This window comes from Choloepus didactylus, chromosome 20 (assembly GCF_015220235.1).
Source record: "Choloepus didactylus isolate mChoDid1 chromosome 20, mChoDid1.pri, whole genome shotgun sequence".
In the NCBI taxonomy this organism is placed as follows: Eukaryota; Metazoa; Chordata; class Mammalia; order Pilosa; family Megalonychidae; genus Choloepus; species Choloepus didactylus.
In genome coordinates this window covers 36,253,825-36,266,472 of record NC_051326.1, presented here as the reverse complement: position 1 = coordinate 36,266,472, position 12,648 = coordinate 36,253,825, and the positions used below count along the sequence as shown (strand labels likewise).

The window sequence follows — 12,648 nt, the reverse complement described above, 5'->3', positions numbered from 1 at the left end:
CATCCACTCCTGTACCCCCTCAGTCAAGGATAATCACTCAGGTGTTAACTTTCTTGGATTCATGGCCGCTGGGTGCAGAGACATAGGAGACACCCTGGGAAATAAAGAGGCCAATATATCGCCCAGGTGAGGTGCCTTCAGTTGCACGGCCCAAAGCCTGTCAGAGCCCTACTGGAAGTGGTCACTGCCGCAGTGAAAAAGTATCTTACTGGAATGAGAGATGCACCACACTGTTTAAAGTGGTGCACAAGGGGTGAATAAGTGAAAAGCTATGAGCTTAAGTTAATAGTATGTTTCTAATAATATTGGTTCGTCAGTTGTAATAAATGCACCACAGTAATGCAAAACATTAACAATAGGGAAAACTGAAGGGGGCAGGTAGATGGGAACTCTGTATTCTGCATGTTTTTTTTCTGTAAACCTACAACTGCTCTAAAAAATAAAGTTTATTTTAAAAATTGCCCAGCAATATCCAGTTCCTCTAAATACATTGCATCTTACTGAGGGGGTACTCCCTTACTGATGAATGAATAAATAAATCTTAGTTTCATATTCAAAGAAATAAAATAAAATAATGAAAAAAGATTGTGTGTAATAAAAGAGAGAGTTCTGGAAGCTCTGAAGGAGTGTGGTCTCTGGGAGAGCAGTTTGTTCCTAACAGTAAAATGTTATTTGCCTTCTGCGCCTTCTGCTGAGATGGTAGAGATTGTCCCTTACCCTGGTGGGTACTTTTACTTCTCTAAAAGCCCATTAACATTTGTACTGACTCAGGTTAAGCTTTGGGATACTTTCTGACTTTATGCAAATGTAAAAACAATTTAAGAGGGCTTCACTTCTAGAAATGTTCACTCCCTAATGATTGTAATATTACCTTCTGATGCTGCTGTTATAGAATATGTTATAGTAGTTGACACTGCAGCCAAGACAATGAACATTTTTTGTTTTCTGATACCTTTGCTCCTATCTTAATAAACTGACCATTCTTCTCTAGTTTTTAAGTTCAGTTTTAATTGCCATTTCTAGAATCAGGCGCCAAATTCAGAACCTGGAAGTGGTGGGTTTTTCATTTGTTTGGTTTGGTTTGGTTTGGATGACAGTGGTTTTTGAACCCCCACCATCTTCAGGTTTCCTGAAATGATGACTTGGTGACACCTTGATCAATACACACACCTCCTGGCTATGGGAACACACACAAGCTAAAGAGGAAAGACCTAACACCCGGGTACAAAAATACTGGAGGGGAAATGTGATTACATTTTCATACATATTTCTCAACTGCAATCAACGTAATCCTAGAAAATCTGTAAAGGTGTGGTGAAGATGTGAATACTTACAAAGAGGTTTCATACACTTTTCAAACATGTCTTCCTAAGCTAGTGTATGTTTTCAGAGTCACTCTCTGGTCTCCCCACTATCAAGCTGCAAAGACATTATTGCCATGTACTAATCATTCCACCTCAGAGAATAACTTCAGTCCACCCCACTGATTGATATTTTAGCTATCACTCAGGCTACTGGTGTCATTAAAAAATTTTTTTTTGTTTAAAAATTTTATTATCCACCTATAGCCACATTTCCCAAACTTGGAAAATGTGATAGAGATAGATGGAATTGTTAAAACCAAATTGGCAAATCATGTTGATGAAAATGAAATGTCTTGGCTTTCTCTTCTCTTTCGTCTTTCATACTCATGACAAACCATACCTCTGCACAAGAAAAGCACTAAGTCCCTATGAAATAGCTTTTGGCCAACTTGGGCATCTTAATGTTATATCTCCTTTAGAGGCTCTGCTTGGGACAACCATACATCCTGGTTTGCCCAGAACATTCCTGGATTACATTTGTGGTAGCAATGTACTTATTCACAGCATCCCATTTCACTTTCAAAAGTGTCCCAGTTTGGATGATAAATCATATGGTCACTCTAACTCTCAGCTGTTACTTTCTGATATGGCCCATTTTTGTAAATAACTAGACTGAGCTTTCCAGTCTTTTCATCAGCAATTTGCCACTATCTTCTCCAAGATTTCTTTCTGATGGCCCATGCCACCAGCTACAAACTGGAGACTGGGGAAAACAGCCACGAAAAATAGCATTCAAATCCCAGTAGAACAACTCTTGTCACAACTACTCAGCTTGGTCAGGGCAGTTACTCCACAAGGAACAGATTTATGGATGCTCACCAGAGTGCAAATCAACTTTTGAATCCCCAAAGTCAGACTCTTGAATGTGACAATGTACAGATTATTTAAAACTAAGAGTTTCAAGACAGATTCAGCCAAGATGTGAATGCAGGATGCCAAGTCAAGATTTCTGTGTCAAGAGTATACAGAACAGAATTGTTCTAGGTTATGAACGAACTTAACAGAAGAGACATACAAGTTATTTGTTTAGGGGCTGTTTCTCATTTTAACATTCTATTTTTGCTGCTGTTATTATGATGCCCATTGTTTATATTTAGTCTTAATTCGGATCATATGTTTTGCCTCAAAATAGGTTACTCATTCATGTGTAAAAATTCATAAACAGTAGACATTAAACTTAAATGCTAAATTTTATACATGATATTTGGACTCCGGTAAAGGACATTTTACTGGCAATTTCAGTGAAGACAATTGAATACATTTTTTACATGGATAACTCTTCAGATTTTCTAAAGGATACAATTAGGGTCCCTTTGTATGGTAACAACAATATCAAGCAGTTAAAATTACCTTTTACAATACTCGTCTTTACAATAATGCAACTAAGGACTATTGAGGTTAAGAATTTTATCCTTGTGCTGCAGCTAGTAAAAGGCAGAAGAAGGGTTTGAATTCAGTTCTGTCTGGCTCCCAAATCTACCAACTACAAGCTAAACATTCCAGATCCTTCCATCATTTTTTATACAATGTGGCTTTGGAATGCCTTTGCCATCCTAGTCGCTGTCCTCAGAATGTAGTTGAACGACCTCTGCCCACTTAAGAGGTGAAGGCCGGAAGTGTCAGGGTCGCCCCTTGGATGTCTCTGCAAAGCACAGCCCCCCATGGCTCGCTCTTCCAAAGCAGACCAAGACCACAGAGGTGGTTCTGCAGGCCCCAGCTAACCCCTCGTGACCTTTTGCTGACACGTAGCTTCCGAGTCTTTGTTAATTGTCGTGGTGTGGAGCTGTATGCACCCCAGAAAAACGTGTTCCTAAATCTAAGCCATTCCTGTGGGTGTGCACCCATTGTAAGTAGTAACTTTTGATGAAGTTACTTCAGTTAAGAAGGTGTTGCCCACCCCATCGGGATGGGTCTTAATCCTATTACCAGAGTCCTTTATAAGCAGAGTGACATTCAGACAGAGGTAGAAAGCCAGTAGGCAAGAGGCTGAACTGGGATGAGAAGGGAGAGACCAGGAGAGACCAGGAGACACTGCCATATGCCTTGCATGTGACAAATTAAGGACCTGAGGATCACCAGCAGTGGCAGCCAGCCCCAGAGCACCAAAGTCTTCCAGGAGAAAGCACTGCCTTGATGATTCCTTGATTTGGACTTTCTTTTAGCCTTAACACCATAAACCAATGAGTTACCACTGTTTAACTCATTGCATTGATATTTGCTTAAGCAGCCCAGGAAACGGAAACCCTAGTTATGCCACTATAAAGCCATTTCTTCCTTATCCTGTACTTACCTGTGCTATTGACCTGAATGCAATCCTTTATACTTATCCCTGTTAATCTTCCTCTTATTAGTTCAGTAGGGCATGCCAACCTCACAAGACCTTTTGGGATTCTGATTCCACCATTCAGTCCCTCCCAGCTCTCATCTGTCAATTTGACCAACCTGTCTGTTGTGTGGTCTTATTCATTCATCAGCTCACCTGACCAATATTCACCCAACATTCACTATGAACCAGCATTATTAAGGCACTGGGGGCACAGCAGTGAACAAAACAAAGTCCCAGCCCTTCTGGAACTTACATTCAAGTAGTGGGGACAAACAATAAAACACAAACAAATGGTTCATATAATGTCCTGTACTGTTGACAGTTACGAAGGAAAAGAAAGTATGATATGGAGTTAGAGAGATATGCTATTTTACAAAGGTAATGTTTGAGCAGAGTCCTGCTGCAAATTAGGAAATTAGCCAGTATCTGGGAGAGGAGCATTATGCAGAAGGAACAAACAGCAAGAGCAAGGCCCTGAGACAGAAATGTGCTGGACGTGGTGAGGACCAGCAGGAAGTCCGTGTGGCTGGGCCATGGGGCCCTCTAGGCTAAGCTAAGGGATTTGGATTTGATTCTGGGTGAGGGGGAAAACCACTGGGGTTTAAGAGCAGACAGGTGTCATGGTCTGTTTGACTTTAAAGGCTGACTCCGGCTGCTGGGTGGAGAACAGCTAGGGAAGTGGCATGGTCAAGAGGGGTTGCAGAGCCCAGGTAAGGGTGAAGGACCTCGGACTAGAGGGGTTTTGATGGATGAGCGAACAGAGGTCTGCAGTGGGATTTATTTTGGCGTCAAGGTCTCAGGCTATCAGGCGGAGGCAGCAGGGAGGCGAGCGGCAGGGGGGCTGCTGCGAGGTGGTGGTGGGGTGGAGGGGGCGAGAGTGAGCCAGTGGCTGGGTTAACCCCTATGAAGCCGAGAGCAGCCCGGGGCCTACCTCTAAGCAGCCGGGTCACAGCGCCCGCCGGCAGCGTGCTCCCTCCCGGTTCCCGGCCCCGCGGCTGGAGCCTGAGGACAGGGGGCAGCTGGTGCCCGGCTCCCGGCGCGGCGGGCGTGGATGTGCACCTGGACCCTGAGCTGACTTAGCCGCTCAGCTGCCCGGGCCCCTCTGACAAGACTTGCCAGGTGGAGGTTCCAACGGTGCTGGGTTTTCCGCTCCACCCGGCCGGCTGCGCCTTCGTCGTGGCCATGACCAACTGGAACCTGCAAACAGCAGTTGGTGCTTATTATGACTTTGAGAGCCCGAACATCGGTGTGCCTTTTATGTCCTCTTTTGAAGATGTCACCGTAGGAGAGGGGAATCCATACCTCCTGAAACACAGTTTATAAAAACATGGCAGATCCAGAATTCTAGGGCAGGGGCCTCGCCTCCACGGGTGCGTCTTAAATATGTCCAGGGAGACGAATGTGGACATGTGAGCACCGGGATGGTGAGATCGCTAGAGACCGCTAGAGATTGCAGATGTTGCGTCCAGATGTGCAGCCCCAGCAGAGCAGGAATGCATCAGGGACAGTGGTGGCTGTGCACCGGTACGGGGCTGTACTACAGAGATGTCACCTGGGACATTCTCAGGGTGGCGGTAGGTGGACTTTTAGGAGGAATGCAGCAGCTGCCATCTTATCAAGTGGAGTTCAGCACACAGGCACATGGCAAGGTAGAAGGACTCCAGTTGCCTCTCCCTGAAAGAACCGACAATCAGACGGAAAAAATCTAAAAGACCCTGGGGGTTCCGGGTTGGACTCAGTCAACTCAAACAAACCCAGCAAGAGCAGAATTGACTTTCACAGAACTTTGTAAATCTGTCCCCCAGTAAACACTCAAACAACTTAGTGTGACTCGTAGTAAGGTAGGTGTCCTCGGAGAAGAGAAGGGGAAGGTGGTGGGCCTTGGGGTTTGTAATGCCCCTTCACGGCAAACCCAGAAACCTAGAGGGCCTCTCCCTGGAGGGGGTTCTTTAAGACTGTTCTGCTCTCCTGCTGATGGCTTCCTGCAATAACCTACCCCTTCTCCCCTCCCCTCACCCCTAAATCTTCATGTCCTGTGGCTGTTGTTTCAGCCACATTTATAATTTACTCCTGTCTCTCTGCCCTGGTTTGGGCATTGAAAGAACAAAGTTGCTCTTTACCTTTGGTATTCAAAAAACAAAACTCGGAATAGCAGCTGCTCTGTCCTGTGTAAATGTATACTAAGCTTAAAGCAACAGTAACCAGAAACTTTTGCAATTTGTTCCTACTTTGTTATTTTTGTGTTTGGGGTAGGTTTTTTGTGTGTTGGTGTTTCTGTGTGTGTGTGTGTGTGTGTGTGTGTGTGTGTTTGAAGAAAAAGACAAGGTCAGTGATTTATCCTAAATATTGTTGTTGGGCTTGCACTTTACCCTATTTGCCTGTCTTCTTGTTGTATTTTCAGTCTGTCATGGCTCATCGGCCCTCTTACCCACCCCCCAGAGTGGCCCAAGTGCTGTTTTGACTTGTCACCTGAGGAATGAGAGAGTTGTTTTTTGAGTTAACTATTATTTTAAGTTTTCTGATTTTTGCAAGGCACTCCTGTAGGTGTTTGCCTCCTTTATCTAGCTAATTTATGCTAGCTGATTAAACAGCATCTTCCACACTCTGCTAAGCTGGTGATGGTTCCTTGTCATTGGCTTTGGTTGGTTGAATAAAGAAAGACCTGATGTTGGGGGGAGGGGGGGATGCTTGCAGGCTGTGCTGATGAAATTGGATGTAGAGTTTTTAGTTGTACCTCTCCAAGGAAAACAGTCACCTTTGTATTGGTCAATTAAGAAAAATCTGCTCCTATCAACTTTTCTCTCAGTAGAGCTGCTCTTCCTCAGGGCCGGTAATTGAATGCCTGGCAATGGGAAGAAAATAAATAGAAATAGAAATAAATAAGGTGTGTATGTGAAGGATACATGCAAGACTATGCCACCTCCTTGACTCCATCTCCTTGGACACAGGTGCCAGCTCAGTGTCCACTACAGTCTTTCATTCAGCGTTAAATGGCAGCTGACAGAGGTTTGAGGGTGGTAAATGGCCCATAAGAGGACTTCCTCAGCCCTGATGGGAAACACAGCTGTTCCTGCACAGACAGTGCTCCCCAGGCTGCAGAGGGGCCTGCCAGAGCATCCCGGTTGGGGCCAGAGACCAGAGTACTCTGCCCAGGTCACAGGAAGCTGGAGCCCACGGGCTGCAGGCAGCACTGAGGGAGAGGACCGGAGCATGCTCTGGGTACGGAGTATGAGCAGAGAAAGGGACCCCAGGGGGATGGGGACACTGCTCCATGAGGCAGGGACAGTGCAGGAAGCCACAGGCTATCAGCCTGGAGCACAGGGGTCCAGACTGAAACCCCCCTCCTTGCCCTTAGGAGGACTTACCTGCAGGTGGTTGCAAGTGTCTAGGCCTCAGGTTCCCAGTCTTCTAGACAGGGTAGATAGCATTAAAGACGGCACTGTAAAGCATGAGCTTTGGAAGGAAATAAAGGTTGACTCCTGGAGGAGCTATCTGTTCTGAGTCATTGAGGCAATAGAGCGATTAAGCACGTGAGTTCTGGAGCCAGACTGTCTGGCTTTGCATCGCGGCTCTGACACTTACTAGCTATGATCTGGGAAAGTTACTGGATCTCTCTATGCCTCAGTTTCCACATCTTTAAAATGGGGATGGGGATGGTTATAATAGTAGTATCTACCTTACAAGATTTGGGGGAAGAATAACGAGATCATTTGTTTAACAGGCCTAAAAGAGTACCTGGTGCCCAGCAATCCCTCTGCTATTGCTTGCTCTTAATTAACATCATTAGCTGGGTGACATTGAGCAAGTTTCTTGACTTCTCTGGGCTTCTGTTTCCTTGTTCTTAAATCGAAGTTACTGCAGGAATTCAAAATAATGCAGAATAAAATGCTTTGCCTGTAATCCTATCCTATCCTAATCACTGGTGATAGTTATTAGCTCGGAAGCTATGGGAGAAGTGCAGTTGACTATGCTGCTGATAAGCCGGCACTGCAGGCAGGAAGGAGGCTGTTGTTTTTCCAGAGACCCTCTAACTTGGGAATGTTAATGGCTTCCAAGCCAATGCAAGTGTGAGGGCTACAGAAGGGACATAAACATTGTCAGTTCCTCTAGATAGGTAATTGCTGACCAAGTTCCATAGGGGGAAAAGGAAAAGGACACCACTCTTGAATCATTAAGTCTAGATTTAATAATGCATATATTTCTGGGGTTGGGGCTGTAGCCACATGCATCCTCACTGGGAGGCTTTCCATGGGTCCCCCCCTCTCTGAGCCTGCTCCCTCTGTCTGTGAAGCAGCAACAGGGCCTTCTCTCTAGCTCACAGACTGAAGTTGCTATTTGTCAAAACTTCTGAGATTTTCACAAATAGATCCTCCTCTAGTAAAGGAACTTGGAAGGTTGATGAAGCATGGGATGAGCTTCATCTTGGAGGGGATTAGGAATTTCCAATGTCTCCTCCCGTTCAAGCTGCAGGTATGGTGAAGGCTGAAGGGGGGTGGGGTGGGGGGCACGCAGGCTTTGCTTGAGCTGCCAGGACCCCATTTCTGCTCCCACCTCTTCGTTGCTTCTTACAGCTCCAACACTGATTTCTTTCTAAGCTTATCTAAAGCAGGATCCAGTTTCCAGTTAAGAAAGCCTTCTTTTCTTTCTTGAATGGCACTCGGCAGCTGGGTGCTTCCCAGAAAGGGAGATGGAAAGCAAATCACTGGGGACTGAAGACAGAGGCAGACCTAGCCTTTTTGACACCTGCTATGGATAATTTTCTAACACTCCTCTCCTCTATATGACAAAATTATTTTTAGTAATAATCAGTAATAATTAATTTCTTGATTCAGTCTATAGTTTCAAAACAAATTAAAAGAAGAATGTATTTCAATTTTAAAGATTTTCAAATTTAGTAAAATATGTCATTTATGAACTAAATTTGCACTTACCTGTTAAAAATTGTTAGAGCTCTAATTGTCCCTTTGTTTTACTTTTTAAAATTTTAAACAAAAATAAAAATTCCAAATGGTCAAAGGGAATGACAAAATTGAAATACCTTAAGGGTCTGTTTCTCAGACTTTACAATTACTGTGTTATCATAGTTCATTTTGAATCTATTGTTGAAACACAAGGGTTGGAGATAGGGGCTCCTCAAGAAGCAAACCCCGAGCTCCCAATGTTTCTGAACCCATAGGAACTTACAACCGTCACTAATGCACGCAGCTGAGTCTACCGAGCAGGCGCTTCCGGTACGACTGGGAGTCCTCGGAATTGACTTCCGGATAGAATACAATGTTTCTTAATGGGTAAGTAATGAAAATTTATAATTTGAAGAGTACAATTATATTATTAAAATGCAATAATGCCTGCAGAATTTATTTAGAACTTTAAGCCACAAAAGACTTTTTTGTGGAGGTGTATTTTATCACCAACTTGATTCAAAACTGCTGGCACTCAGTGATATTAAAAGCAAACTGACTTTTAGTCAATTTTGTTATTGCTTGTAAATTCTCTGCAAACAATGCATCCCTTTGTTGCCTGAATCAGGGGCAGAGTACTTCTATTGCTCTGTCTTTGGTATGTCACTGATTTAAGGTAATGGTCTCAGTGCGAAAAAGTTACACTGCCTACACACCTGTAGAAATTGTTTTTAATTTAAACAGTCTTGCTCTTGAGACGTTTTATTTTAGGTGCAGTATCCCTCACATACGAAAGAGCAAACAAATGTAAATTCTGCTAAGTTCTTTTTCTCAGACATTGATGCCTAGGATTTTTAAAGCGTCTTCTGCAAATTGGGTGTTTGGCAGAAACCGCACAACAGTTTTTTCATGGTCTAAGCTAGTGTTTGGCGCCCTCTGGTGGAAAGTTTCAAAATAGAACGATCAGATACAAATCAAGAGCATGCATTGCTTATTAAGTACTGTGCATTGCGCTAAGTCCTTTGTGTGCATTATCTCATCCTTACAACTGCCTACAAATTAGGCATCTGATTCAAATTTTACCAATTAGAAAACTAGCTCAAAGAGGTCAAGTAAGTTGACCACAGCCATACAGAGCTGGATTTGAACTTTGTTTTGTCTGACTCCAGAGCCCAAGCACTTAACTAACTTAATAAACACACTACCAGCTCAGCTTCTCAGAGCCTTGGGGCTTGAGGAGTGCCAACCCCAAACTGTGCTTCCAGAACTGTAGTCATTTGCACAGTTGTGGTAAGATCTAAAAGTAGTTTTTGATGTTCACTGAAATGTTGTCATTTGCCTTCAAAAGTCAGCCACTGTGACCTGGTTTGTCATTATTTTCTTTTTATATTTTTTGTTTCTTTAGAGTCTTAGCATATTCTGGCCAGTTCATGGCAATGGCCTTCAGTGTCTAGCCATAGTAACTACCAAACTTTAAAGAACATTAGCAATCTACTTCATCTGCGATCTCAGAATCAGAGAACTGAAGCAAGCTAGATCCGGAAGGACCTTGGGGCTATCCAGTTTAGTGGTTGCTTAATATGGGCACTTTGAAAATCTGAGGTGGAAAGTTTTCATTGTCATAATGATTGGATGGCCCAGGACAGGTCCGTACAAGGAGGAATTTACCAGGGTCTTCTAAGACTTTCCAACATCCTGCCAGAAAGGCATTTTGAGACAGAATGTAGCCTTCAACCTATGATGGGATTTCCAGACTGGAGATGCTTTTCTATGATAGTTCATCACTCAAACATCCTATGTCATAACCCAGGGAATTATTTTGACACCATGCTTACAAATAAGGCCTAGCTGATTTGCAAGAATATCCTCCTTCCTTATTTTCCTCCATTTTGACAATCTGTAATTGATATTGGCATCTTATTTCTGCTCCAGTTAAGATATTTTTTTCTTTCTACCATAAACAAATAAGTCCCCTCTGTTAATACTTATCTTAATGCTAGCTTTTATCCTTCTATTCTTCTGCTTTCTCCTGTTCTGTCTTTCTATGATTGATCCCTGATCTTCTTACTTTCCTTAAATCCAAGTTTATTTGCTATTAAGTAAGGGCAATGTCTTTCCATGTAGTTCTGCCCAGGCATTTACATATTGAAATACTTATTATTTTATTGTAACCTACTTTCTTTTCAGTTTCTCATTTAAAGTATAGTTGGGGCATAATAGTGTTTTTAAAAAATTATATCTGTGAATAGTTTTATGTATGATTTTCATTTTAGAAGAGCAAAGGGAATGTTACATGATGTTTGATGAGACTGGGAACCGGAGATGTTTTCAAGATGAGGAAACTGAGGACTAGGGAGCCCATATGACTAACCCGGGCCAAACAGCAGATTAATGAAAGGGTTGGAATTCTCTCTGGCTCCAGGCCCAATCTCCTGAGACTCCAAGGCTTTCTTTGGCACCAGGCTGCCTCTGTTAACCTTAGTTGAGTAAAAACTCTAAAAGGATAATATTAATATGTTTTGCGCATACTCTCAATGAATACCTAGTATAGTGCCTTACATCTGAAGGCCAATCCTTAATAATTAATTTGTTAAAGCAACAGCATGCCAATAAAACCAAGTTTGTGTTCTTTCTTTTGGTAAGACTGAGGCAGAACATTTTTATTCTATTCCCTGCATCACCATAGCCTTTTCATCATCTCCTCTACTTCTTCATAGGAGCAATGGTTGGCTTTCTGTCTTTTATAGTCTCTTGCTTCCCAACTTCTACATAAAGTCTTTCCTGACTAACAGTATCGTAGTAATTTCCTCCCAAGTACTTCATCCATGCCTGTGGATGCCCTAAAGCAGTGCCTCTCAGACTTCAACGTGCATGCGAATCAACTGGGGATCTTGTTAAAGTGCAGATTCTGTGCCTCTAACAAGCTCCCGGGTAAGGCTGAGGCTGCTGGCCCAGGAACCACACTTAGAAAAGTGAGACTCTCAGTCCAAACTCGTGGTTCTCAGGCCTGCCTCATTATCACGGGCATCTGGGCAGCCTTTGAAAACTACAGCTTCTCAACCCCCATTCCAAATCTGTGTCATGACAATTTCTAAAAGCGGAAACCTGGTACTTGAATTTTTAAAAGCTCTCCAGATAATTCTGATAATTAACCAGGTTTGGAAAACACAATACTCTCCCAAACAAAATAAAAAGTATTTGACCCAATGTTTATGGATAATACAAAGATGTTACAACTTAATTTGAAATTTGCTTTCGCAAGTAAGCATCTTGCAGATTGTTGCAAACCTAGAGGGATTGTTAGGTGTTTTTATGGTTAGGCCAGATTCCAAGAATTGCACCCTCACATACAATTACAGGAGCAAACCAAATTTATAAACAATCTAAAACAACCTTGTGATTTTAATATCTTATTTACATGTATTTATACATTCCTTCAGGGGATAATAGTAGTTGCTAGAAACCCAAGTGAGACATTTTGCTGCAACAGAATTTAAAAACCGGGGCATTGATTTCACTCTTACCAGAAGTCATATTTGTATAATTAAGAGGAGTCCACATTTTCTTGACCCCATCTCATCCCAATCTAGTAGGGGCATTGCTTAGAATAGTCACCGGCCCCACCTCCAGAGAATGTGGTAAAGGTAGGGGGCAGAAGGGAGACTAACAGTGGAGGAAAATCCTCAAATTAGATTTCCCTTCTGAGTCACAAAAATAAAAAATTCATTTTCAAAAAAGCATGCCAGTTAATTTGTGCAGAATTTCTATTCAGGTTGATTGTAAATGTTTGGAAATGGATGGAGGTGATGGTAGCACATTACTGGGAGTGTAATTAACAGCGCTGAATTATGTGTGTGAATGTGAATGAAAGGGGTAGTTTTAGGTCACATATGTTACTAGAGGAAAAGCTAGAGGATAAAACATGGGACTTTATAACATGGTGAACCCTGTGTTGGACAATGTCTGTGGTTAATAGTACAAAATATAAGACTGTTCTTTTATGAGCTAGAAGAAATGTACATCACTAGTGTGGTATATGGGAAAGATACAGCTAATG

At 42.7% G+C, this 12,648-nt stretch overlaps 1 pseudogene; it reads left to right on the top strand.

Annotated features, from left to right (window-relative positions):
- The first annotated feature begins 4,593 nt into the window (after window positions 1-4,593).
- Window positions 4,594-5,520, top strand: LOC119516458 (annotated as a pseudogene).
- The last annotated feature ends 7,128 nt before the right edge of the window (window positions 5,521-12,648 follow it).